Here is a 10,594-nt window from a genome sequence, read left to right as displayed (position 1 = left end):
TTCATTTATTTTTCTCCTATCCCCCTAACCCCCCATGTTGCATCTCCACATACTCATATCAGGGAGAGAGAGTATCATGCTTGTGAAATCAGTCAATCGGAGAAAGACAGCTATCATCTTCAATATCTTTTTTTTTTTTAAGAGATGAAATACTGTGCTTTTATTTATGATGGTGACTTTTTTTTTGATGGTGACCTTTTTTTTAAATTAATTAATTAATTTTTTTATTTGTTTATTTTCAGCGTAACAGTATTCATTGTTTTTGCACCACACCCAGTGCTCCTTGCAGTACGTGCCCTCCCTATTACCCACAACCTGGTTCCTCAACCTCCCACCCCCCCCCGCCCCTTCAAAACAATATCTTTTATCAGTGTTTTATAGTTTAGAAAATACATGTCTTTTACCTTTTTGATTAAGTTTATTCCTAGGCATTTTATTACTTTTGGCATAATTGTAAATGGGATTCATAATTTCTATTCTGCTGATTCATTATTAGTGGATAGAAAGGTAACAGATTTCTACACGTTTTTGTATCCTGCAACTTTACTGAAATCATTTATCAGTTCTAGTAGTTTTTTTGATGGAGTCTTTAGGGTTTTCCTTTTTTGTTTTAATTTATCTTATATGGTGTTGTATGTATGTTTGAATTTATGTTATATAAATTCAAGTTAGTTAACATATAGTGTAATATTGGTTCAAGAGTATAATTTAGTGATTCATCACTTACATATAACAGCCAGTGCCCATCCCAACAAGTGCCCTCTTTAATCCCCATCACCCATTTAGCCTGTCCCCCTACCCACCTCCTTTACAGCACCCTCAGTTTTTTCCCTTATAGATTGCCTCCCTCTCTGTTTTTATCTTATTTTTTAAGGTTAATTATGGATCTCTTATGGATTGGCTCCCTCTCTGTTTTTATCTTATTTTATTTTCCTTCCCTTCCCCTATGTTCATTTGTTTTGTTTCTAAATTTCACAAATAATATATTTGTCTTTCTCTGACTGGTTTATTTTGCTTTGCATAACACCGTCTAGGTCCATCCATGTTGCAAATGGCAAGATTTTGTTCTTTTGATGGTTGAGTAATATTCCATTATCCATATATGTCATATCTTCTTTATGCAGTCCTCAGTCAATGGACAGTTGGATTCTTTACATAATTTTTTTTAAATAAATAAAATTTATTTTTTTTTCATTTTATTTATTTTTTTCAGCGTAACAGTATTCATTGTTTTTGCACAACACCCAGTGCTCCATGCAAAACGTGCCCTCCCTATTACCCACCACCTGTTCCCCCAACCTCCCACCCCTGACCCTTCAAAACCCTCAGGTTGTTTTTCAGAGTCCATAGTCTCTTATGGTTCGCCTCCCCTCCCCAATGTCCATAGCCCCCTCCCCCTCTCCCAGTCCCACCTCGCCCCAGCAAACCCCAGTTTGTTTTGTGAGATTAAGAGAAGAATAAATGGAACAAGATGGGATTGGGAGGGAGACAAATCTTTACATAATTTGGCTGTTGTTGAGAGTGCTGCTCTAAACATTGGGGTATGTGTGCCCCTTCAAATTAGCACTTTTGTATCCTTTGGATAAATACCTAGTAGTGCAATTGCTGGGTCATAGGGTCATTCTATTTTTAACTTTTTAAGGAACCTCCATACTGTTTTCCAGAGTGGCTATACCAGTTTGCATTCCCATCAACAATGCAGTAGGATTCCCTTTTCTCCGCATCCTCTCCAATGTGTGTTGTTTCCTGAATTGTGAATTTTAGCCCTTCTTACTGGTGTGAGGTAGTATCTTACTGTGATTTTGATTTGTATTTCCTTGATGATGAGTGATACTAAGCATTTTTTCATGTATCTGTTAGTCATTTGTAATTTCTTTATAGATTCTGGATATTAGACTTTTATCCAAATATTATTTGCAAATATCTTCTCCCATTCCGTTGGTTGCCTTTTAGTTTTGTTGATTGTTTCCTTCATTGCTCATATGAGGTCACAGTAGTTCATTTTTGCTTTTGTTTCCCTTGCCTCCATAGATATGTCTGGTAAGAAGTTGCTTCAGCTGAGGTCAAAGAAGTTGTTTCCTGTTTTCTCCTCTAGAATTTTGATGGTTTCCTGTTTTGCATTTAGGTCCTTCATCCATTTTGAATTTATTTTTGTGTATGGTGTAAGAAGGTTGTCCAGTTTCATTCTTCTGCACATCACTGACCGCTTTTCCAACACTATTTGTTGAAGAGAGTGTATTTTCTTCTTGGATATTCTTCCCTGCTTTTTTGATGATTAGTCAACCATATAGTTGTGGATCCATTTCTGGGTTCTCTGCTCTGTTTCATTGATCTTTGTGTCTGTTTTTGTGCAGTACCATACCGTCCTGATGATTACAGCTTTGTAATACAGCTTGAAGTCTGGGATTGTGATGCTTCCCAGTTTGCTTTTCTTTGTCAACATTACTTTGACTACTCAGGGTCTTTCCTGGTTTCATAAAAATTTTAGGATTATTTCTCCTAGTTCTATGAAAATTCCTAGTGTTATTTGAGTAAGGATTACATTGAATGCATAGATTGCTTTAGTAGTATAGACATTTTGACAATATTTGTTCTTCTAATCCATGAGCATGAAATGTTTTCCCATTTCTTTGTGTCTTCAGTTTCTTCCATAAGTGTTCTATAGTTTTCAGCTTATAGATCTTTTACCTCTCTGGTTAGGTTTATTCCTAGGTATTACATGCTTTTTGGTGCAATTGTAAATGGGATCAATTCCTTGATTTCTCTTTCTGTTCCTTCATTATTGGAGTATAGAAATGCAACAGATTTAAGTAAGTTGATTTTATATCCTGTGACTTTGCTGAATTCATGTATCAGTTCTAGCAATTTTTTTTGTGGAGTCTTTGGGTTTTCTACATAGAATATCATGTCATCCGTGAAGAGTAAAAGTTTGACTTCTTCCTTGCTGACTTGGATGCCTTTTATTTCTTTTTGTTGTCTGAATCCTGAGGCTAGGACTGTGTTGAACAACAGTGGTGGGAGTAAATATCCTTGACTTGTTCCTGATCTTAGGAGAAAAGCTCTCAGTTTTTTCCCATTGAGGATGATATTAGCTGTAGGTCCTTGATATATATCCTTTATAATGTTGAGGTATGTTTCTTCTATTCCTATTTTCTTGAGAGTTTTTTTTAAAGATTTTATTTATTTATTTGAAAGACAGAAATTACAAGTAGGCAGAGAGGCAGGCAGAGAGAGAGAGGAGGAAGCAGGCTCCCTGCTGAGCAGAAAGCCCAATGCGGGGCTCTATCCCAGGACCCTGGGATTATGACCTGAGCCGAAGACAGAGTCTTTAACCCACTGAGCCACCCAGGCACCCCTTCTTGAGAGTTTTTAATCAAGAAAGGATGTTATATTTTGTCAAATGCTTTTTCTGCATCTATTGAAAGGATCATATGTTTCTTTCTTTCTTTTTTTTTTTTTGAAGATCATATGTTTCTTATCCTTTTTTTTTTTTATTAATGTGATGTGTCACGTAGGTTGATTTGTGGATATTGAACCACCCCTGCATCCCAGGAATAAATCCCACTTGATCATTGTGAATAATTCTTTTAATGTGTTATTGGATCTTATTGGCTGGTATCTTGGTGAGAACTTTGGCATCCATATTCTTCAGGGATAGTGGTCTGTAATTCTCCTTTTAGGTGGCGTCTTTGGTTTTTGGAATCAAGGTAATTCTGGCCTCAAAGAATGAGTTTAGAGGTTTTATGTCCATTTCTATTTTTTTTTTGGAACAGCTTCAGAAGAATAGGTATTAATTCTTCTTTAAATGTCTGGTAGAATTCCCCTGAGAAGCCATCCGGCTCTGGACTCTTATTTGTTGGAAGATTTTTGATTACCAGTTTAATTTCTTTGCTGGTTATGGATCTGTTCAAATTTTTATTTCTTACTGTTTCAGTTTTGGTAGTTTATATGTTTCTAGGAATTTATCTATTTCTTCCAGATTGCTCAATTTGTTGGCTTATAATTGCTCGTAATATTTTCTTTTTTTTTAATATTTTATTTATTTATTTGACAGACTGAGATCACAAGTAGGCAGAGAGGCAGGCAGAGAGAAAGGAAGGGAAGCAGGCTCCTCGCTGAGCAGAAAGCCCAATGCGGGGCTCGATCCCAGGACCCTAGAATCATGACCCGAGCCGAAGGCAGAGGCTTTAACCCACTGAGCCACACAGGCGCCCCAATATTTTCTTATAATTGTTTGGATTTCAGTGATGTTGGTTGTGCAATATACCCTCTTCCAGATGTACTCTAGGAAAGGGAGCATTCTCTCTCAGTACAACCCAGGGATCCCCATACCATGATATTTTGTGCAAACCCTACCACGCCGCTTCCTCTCCTGCTTCCTCCCTCTCTCCCTGATTTCTCTTCATGAAAATGGCCTCCCTCCCCTTCTTGGCACTGTAGCTTTTCTCTCCCCCAGTTTACATCTCCGAACCTCACATCTGCCATGTTCTCTCCCTACCACTGTGCAGATTGTTTTCTTAACCATCAGATTGATTTCCTAGTTGTTCAAAATTATTTGATGTTGATCTAGCTGTGTTTGAAGTGTGAGGCAATCTCAGAGTCCCCCTACTATCCATCTTAATTCCTCCTCAATGTTCACAAATTTTAAATAAAAGGAGAGAATTGTTCAATGAAACTGAATATACAATATGACCAAATTTTGTAAAACATATATATGGGTAGATGTATATATAGACAAAATTTAAAATATTGATTAAGCAACAATTATTTCTAGATATTAAGATTATAATTATTTTTCTCTTGTTATATTCTTCTGTACTTTATAATTATTTTAAATCTTTACCATATATACTTTGGTGTCCTAGACAACTACTCAGTAACAAATAACAAAAAATAAAAATGGTTAACAGTAAGGATTTTTCAACACTAATCATTTTATTTGAAGGCTGAAATGAGTATTCCATGTGTACATGATGAAATTTAAGAGGGAATAGAGGAATCAGAAGTTTTTATTGCTAATTGTCATAACTATAACACTCCAGCTAAGCAAGCTTATAACCACAAATGCTAGTAAAAACTGAGTAAAGATTTACAAATCTTTTTCTAATTAAAGATAATTTCTCACATTTTTTGACAGAATGGGGTTATACTACATTGTAAAAGAGCATATTATAAATGAATTTCTATTTGAAACAATCCACTTACTATGAATTTCACAATGCTGTGAGAAGAAATCAATGCAGTCCCCTTCAGTTTTGATGCCATCGAACAATACAACAGCAGCTCTTTCAGGACTCCCCTCCTCCCTTTTTCAGTATATGCAAATTATTGAAGTTTTGCTCCTGAGTCAATGATATTTCTTTCTGACAGACATTCAGAAAAATCTTTAATTCTAGCAAACTAATCTTACTGTGTAGTCTGTTCTGCTGTTTTACAAGGAACGTATTTTCAGAAATGAGTCTTTTTCCTTGGCAGTAAGAATGTATGTTTCCAATTCTCCCATAGGAAGGAAAAAAGAAAGAAAGAAATCCCTGACATACCATGAGGCCTAGCATGAAATTCCCTTGAATACAATTGAAAGTGAAAATCTGAAATTGATTTCTTATGGTATTGTTCTTGGTAGATTTTGCTTTTTCCTGTTTGTATTTTGGTTTTTGTTTTTAACCTTAATGTCTTGGTCAGAGCTTCCTCTGAGTTGCTTGAAGATTCAGAGAGTGGACCTAATACACCTGAGAGATGTGCTTGCTGTTATGTCAGATATGTCACTAGGAGAAGGGAGGATGCATTTACCTTTAAAAATTGAACGAGCTTGGGGGGTGCCTGGGTGGCTCAGCGGGTTGAAGCCTGATCCCAGGATCCTGGGATCGAGCCCCACGTCGGGCTCTCTGCTCACCAGGGAGCCTGCTTCCTCCCCTCTCCCTGCCTGCCTCTCTGCCTACTTGTGATCTCTGTCTGTCAAATAAATAAAAAAAAAATAAAATCTTTAAAAAAAAAAATTGAACGAGCTTGGGCTATTGGGTGGCTCAGTCTTTTAAGCATCTGACTCTTGTATGAAGTCGCAATCTCAGGGTTGGGAGATTGAGCCCCGTATCAGGCTAGGTGTAGAACCTGCTTAAGACATTCTCTTTTTCCTTCTTCTTCTTCCCATCCACTAAAAAACAAAAACCAAAACAAACAAACAAAACTTAAACTAGCTTTATCATTCCTAGGCTGTTCTATTTACCCTGGAACACTTGTCATCATATAGAAAATAAACATTATAGATTTTCTATGTCAATTTTGGGGTGAGTGAACAATTAGAGATTAACAGGAATATTTGTTATTCAAATTTAACCTTCATTCTGAAATAGTTTAAACAATGAGTATAACTTAAACAGGTCTTAGTAACATACTAAGTTCTTCCACATCTTACATCAACTCATTTTCTTAATGAACAAGTGAAGTATGTATCATTACCATCATTCCTATTTTATGAACGAGGAGAGGTTCAGAGATAAGGACATTGCTCAAGGTCAAACAGCTGAATCCTCCAAGAAAGGATTCAAATTCAGATCTTCACTGTTTATTTTTTAGACGCCAAATATCCAAATGCAATTGCTTAAAGCAGAAAATTTTCACTGTGACTTTTTTGTAACTCATTATTAGTTCTTGTAAAAGAAGAAGAAATCTTTGACTATACCAAATCCCTTAATACTCAAACTGTGGAAAGAGCCAAGATGCCCTTCAACAGACAAATGGATAAAGAAGATATGGTCCATATATACATTGGAGTATGATGCCTCCATCAGAAGAGATGAATACCCAACTTTTGTAGCAACGTGGACAGGACTGGAGGAAATTATGCTGAGTGAAATAAGTCAAGCAGAGAGAGTGAATTATCATATTATTTCACTTACTTATGGAACATAAGGAATAACATGGAGGACATTAGGAGAAGGAAAGGAAAAGTGGAGGAAATTGGAGGGGGAGATGAAACATGAGATACTGTGGACTCTGAGAAAAAACTTGAGGGTTTTAGAGTAGAGGGGGTGGAGGGATAGGTGAGCCTGGTGGGTATTAAGGAGGGCACATATTGCATGGAGCACTGGGTGTGGTGCATAAACAATGAATCTTGGAACACTGAAAAAATTAAATTAAATTAAAAAAACAAACTAAAAAAAACCCCTTAGTACCAAATTACAAATCAGTAATTTTAAAGAAAAAGCCTAATTTATGCCAAGTAATTATGTTGATATCAGTTTGTATTTTGTGACATATTTTATAAGCCATTTCATCCTTATGAATCTGGAAAGCTTTAGAAGAATATTTATGAAAATATGTAACTGTGTGGAATCAAAAGAATGGTCCAGTCCCTGGATAACTGCTGGATTCAATTCTGCAGAACTGCTACTGATAGTAGACTGATCTTTAATTCACAGTTCTTAAATAGGATCCCAAAATAGGAATATGAATATAAAAAATAACATTTAAGGCAATAACAAAAACTAAGATTCTTGAGGAATGTAGTACAGGAATATGAGGGAAAGCTCCTCTATGGAAGACAGAGCAGATTGAGAAAGAACTTATTTAGGCTTCACCTCTTGAAACAGATCCAATCTGAGAAGTTAAGAAGGAAGTTTGTACTTCTCCTTCCATCTGTCTCCTAAACTAGAGGACCAGCAGCTATACCAGTGAAATGGGAAACTTACCAGTTGTTCTGATATAGATGCTTCTCCATGAGATGGTTAAGATATCCACCTCACTTTTGCATAGTTATTCAGAAAAAAATAACTTGATGAATGTACGAAGTGAACTTTAATTGCAATAAATGCTCTAAAAGGAATTTTAAAAGAATTCTTTCAGTTCAGAATAAGTAACAACGAAACAGTGGGGATAGAGTATTTCATACGAACAGAACAAAGATGCATCAGAAGAAAGATGGAAGAAACTGCTGGAAAATTTGACCCTGGAGTGCAAATTATGCATCAATATGCCCTCTAGTTGAGGACAAATCTAATTTGTGGTTTATCTGAGATGTGGGGTTAAGAGCAACCAATTTACTAATCAAGTCTGGATAGAATATACCTGGTTGGATGATAGATAAAGAGATAGAAACAAAACTAAACAATAGAGGGCTGTAGTAAATTAATATAAAACAAGGGGAAGGAATATTATTCTGAAGGGTCAAGGATAAATTTGTCCAAGAAAGTAATTAGCTGTAGGATTCAGAAGAATGTTTCATAAAACCTGACTTCTTTATCAGAAAGCAAGAAGCAAAATCCTTAAGAGACAGAATACTATAAGAAACCTATAAAGAAACTATAAGCTATAAAGAAATAAACTAAACACAAAAGAAAACAGAACAAAATTTAAAGGAATATGGATAATACAACAAAGATTTGGAGGCAACAAAAATGCAATAATGGCACTAAAAATATCCTCTGGTAATGGTGGACCAGATTGCTTGGATTGATTTTCTTATGGAGAACAACTAGGAAAGCTGGACAAAACATAAACAATGTTTCTTCGAAGGCACTAGAGAGCTACTAACATAGAAGAAATTTGCAAGAAACCAGATGCAGGAAAAGAAACAAATCTTACATATGACACTGCTTTTCTCTTCAAGAAAGCTGCTGATTCTGAATGTGTCAACCTAGAGATTGAGAAATTAGTCAGAGTTTATGGCTGACTAAACAGGGCCCGTGGTGTGACAGATGAAGTTCAGAGTCCACCAAAGTAGGGAAGCTATAGTCCACATACTTGGCTTTCAGGAGGGACCATGAAAGGCTATGAACTAGGAGTAAGAATACAGCAGAGGGAGGAAGAGAGTGGCCCTCTATATTGTGGGTCAGCAAACTTCTTTTCAGGGCCAGATGATAAATATTTTAGACTTTTTCAGGCCATACAGCCTCTGTTGTAACTATTTAACCTTGCTCTTGTGGCATGAGAACAGACACAAACAATAAGTAAATGCATGGGCATGACTGTGTATTCCAGTAAAATTGTATTCACAAAAACAGGCCTAGAATCCTGTTCTTCATTAGCATCTGGGATTATTGAGTAGATACTGGTCATGATGCCAGGGCCAAACAGGCAATCAGAGTGATAGACACTGGCCTCCTGAATGGGAGGGGAAGGTAAGGAGGGATTCAGAAAATCTCTGTTGCAGTTTGGGATTACTCTGTGTAGTAGACAGAATAATGACCCATGCAAAGTTGTCACAGTTCTAATCCCTGGAATCTGTGAATGTGTTAGCTTACATGGCAAAGGGGAATTAAGGTTGCTAACCAGCTGACCTGAAGAAAAGTAGAGTATCTTGAATTACTCAGGATGGTCCAGTGTAATCACAAGGGTCTTTAAAAGTGGAAGTAGACAGGCAGGAGAGTCAGAGTGAGAGAAGGGGATGTAACTATAGAAGCAGAAATCTATAATTATGATATAAGAAAGATTTGATGGGCCCTCTTGGCTTTGAAGCTGGTAGATGGCCATGAGATAAGGAAGAAGGCAGCCTCTAGATGCAAGAAAGATGCAAGATGAAAGAAGATGCAAGAAAATGGGTTTTCCCTTAGGTCTTCCAGACAGGAATATAGCCTTGATTTTACCCAGTGAGACCAATTTTGGACTTCTGACCTCCAGACTTATAAAAAAATAAATTTGTGTTGTTTTAAGTCACTAATTTTGTGACAATTAGTAACAGCAACAATAGGAAATGAATACACTCCTTGTACCTGTGAGTGGGGCTGACAGAGCATGGGGTGAAGCACCCCTATGCACCAGGAGATGGAGTGCAGAGTTAGAGAATGAGGCTGAGGCTAGGCAATTGCTTTTTTTGTAGTTGAGCTATGCAAACTAACGAGGTATCAGTTCTCTAAGCTCCATACTCTGGGAATTAAGATCAGGAACAATTACCCAGCTAGTCATAATCCTTCATGATTTAATGTTTCTTTAAAATGAGCAAGTCCATAATTAACTCAGTTATTTATTTATCCAGCCCTTTTATTTCCATCCCTGCTGTTTGTTTGATTAGAGCACAACTGATGAGATTGTGACTGAGAAAATTCACAAATGAATATTGCTTTTTATGAAAAAAGACCTTTCTCTCCATGACCTGAAGCTAAGTAAGTCTCATTACATATAAATTCATAAAAGACAATAGTGGTAGGATTTTATCTTTGCAGGTACAAGATGGTGACATGAAGGACAAGAGGGAGAAAGATGAAGGTTCCCATAAAGTTCTAATTTAAAAAATAGGATATTAACATGGGATGTGGATGCATCGTCTTAGCTTTTGACCAAGACATAAAGATGGAAGGTAGCATGTTCCAAAGTGAGTGGTTTTATAGAGCTAAACAACTCACACATATTGAGACTAGACAAGGGTAAGTTTATTGGAGACCAGAAAGGATTTTGTGAAAATTTCTTTGTATAGAGCTACACTCTCTAATGCCTAACCCATTCAAGGAGTGTGGGCAGCATGTACTGGAGGCAAAGGAATGCACTTCCTTTGCCTCAGTTCCAGTGAAGGGGAAGATTCTCTCCTGCATTTGGCAGACACTGTTGATTGATGCCTGATTCATGCCTGAGAGTACCAAAGAGGGAGATGCTATCTGAAGCT

Source organism: Meles meles, chromosome 11, assembly GCF_922984935.1.
Source record: "Meles meles chromosome 11, mMelMel3.1 paternal haplotype, whole genome shotgun sequence".
NCBI classification, from domain to species: Eukaryota; Metazoa; Chordata; class Mammalia; order Carnivora; family Mustelidae; genus Meles; species Meles meles.
This window is presented reverse-complemented; position numbering follows the sequence as displayed.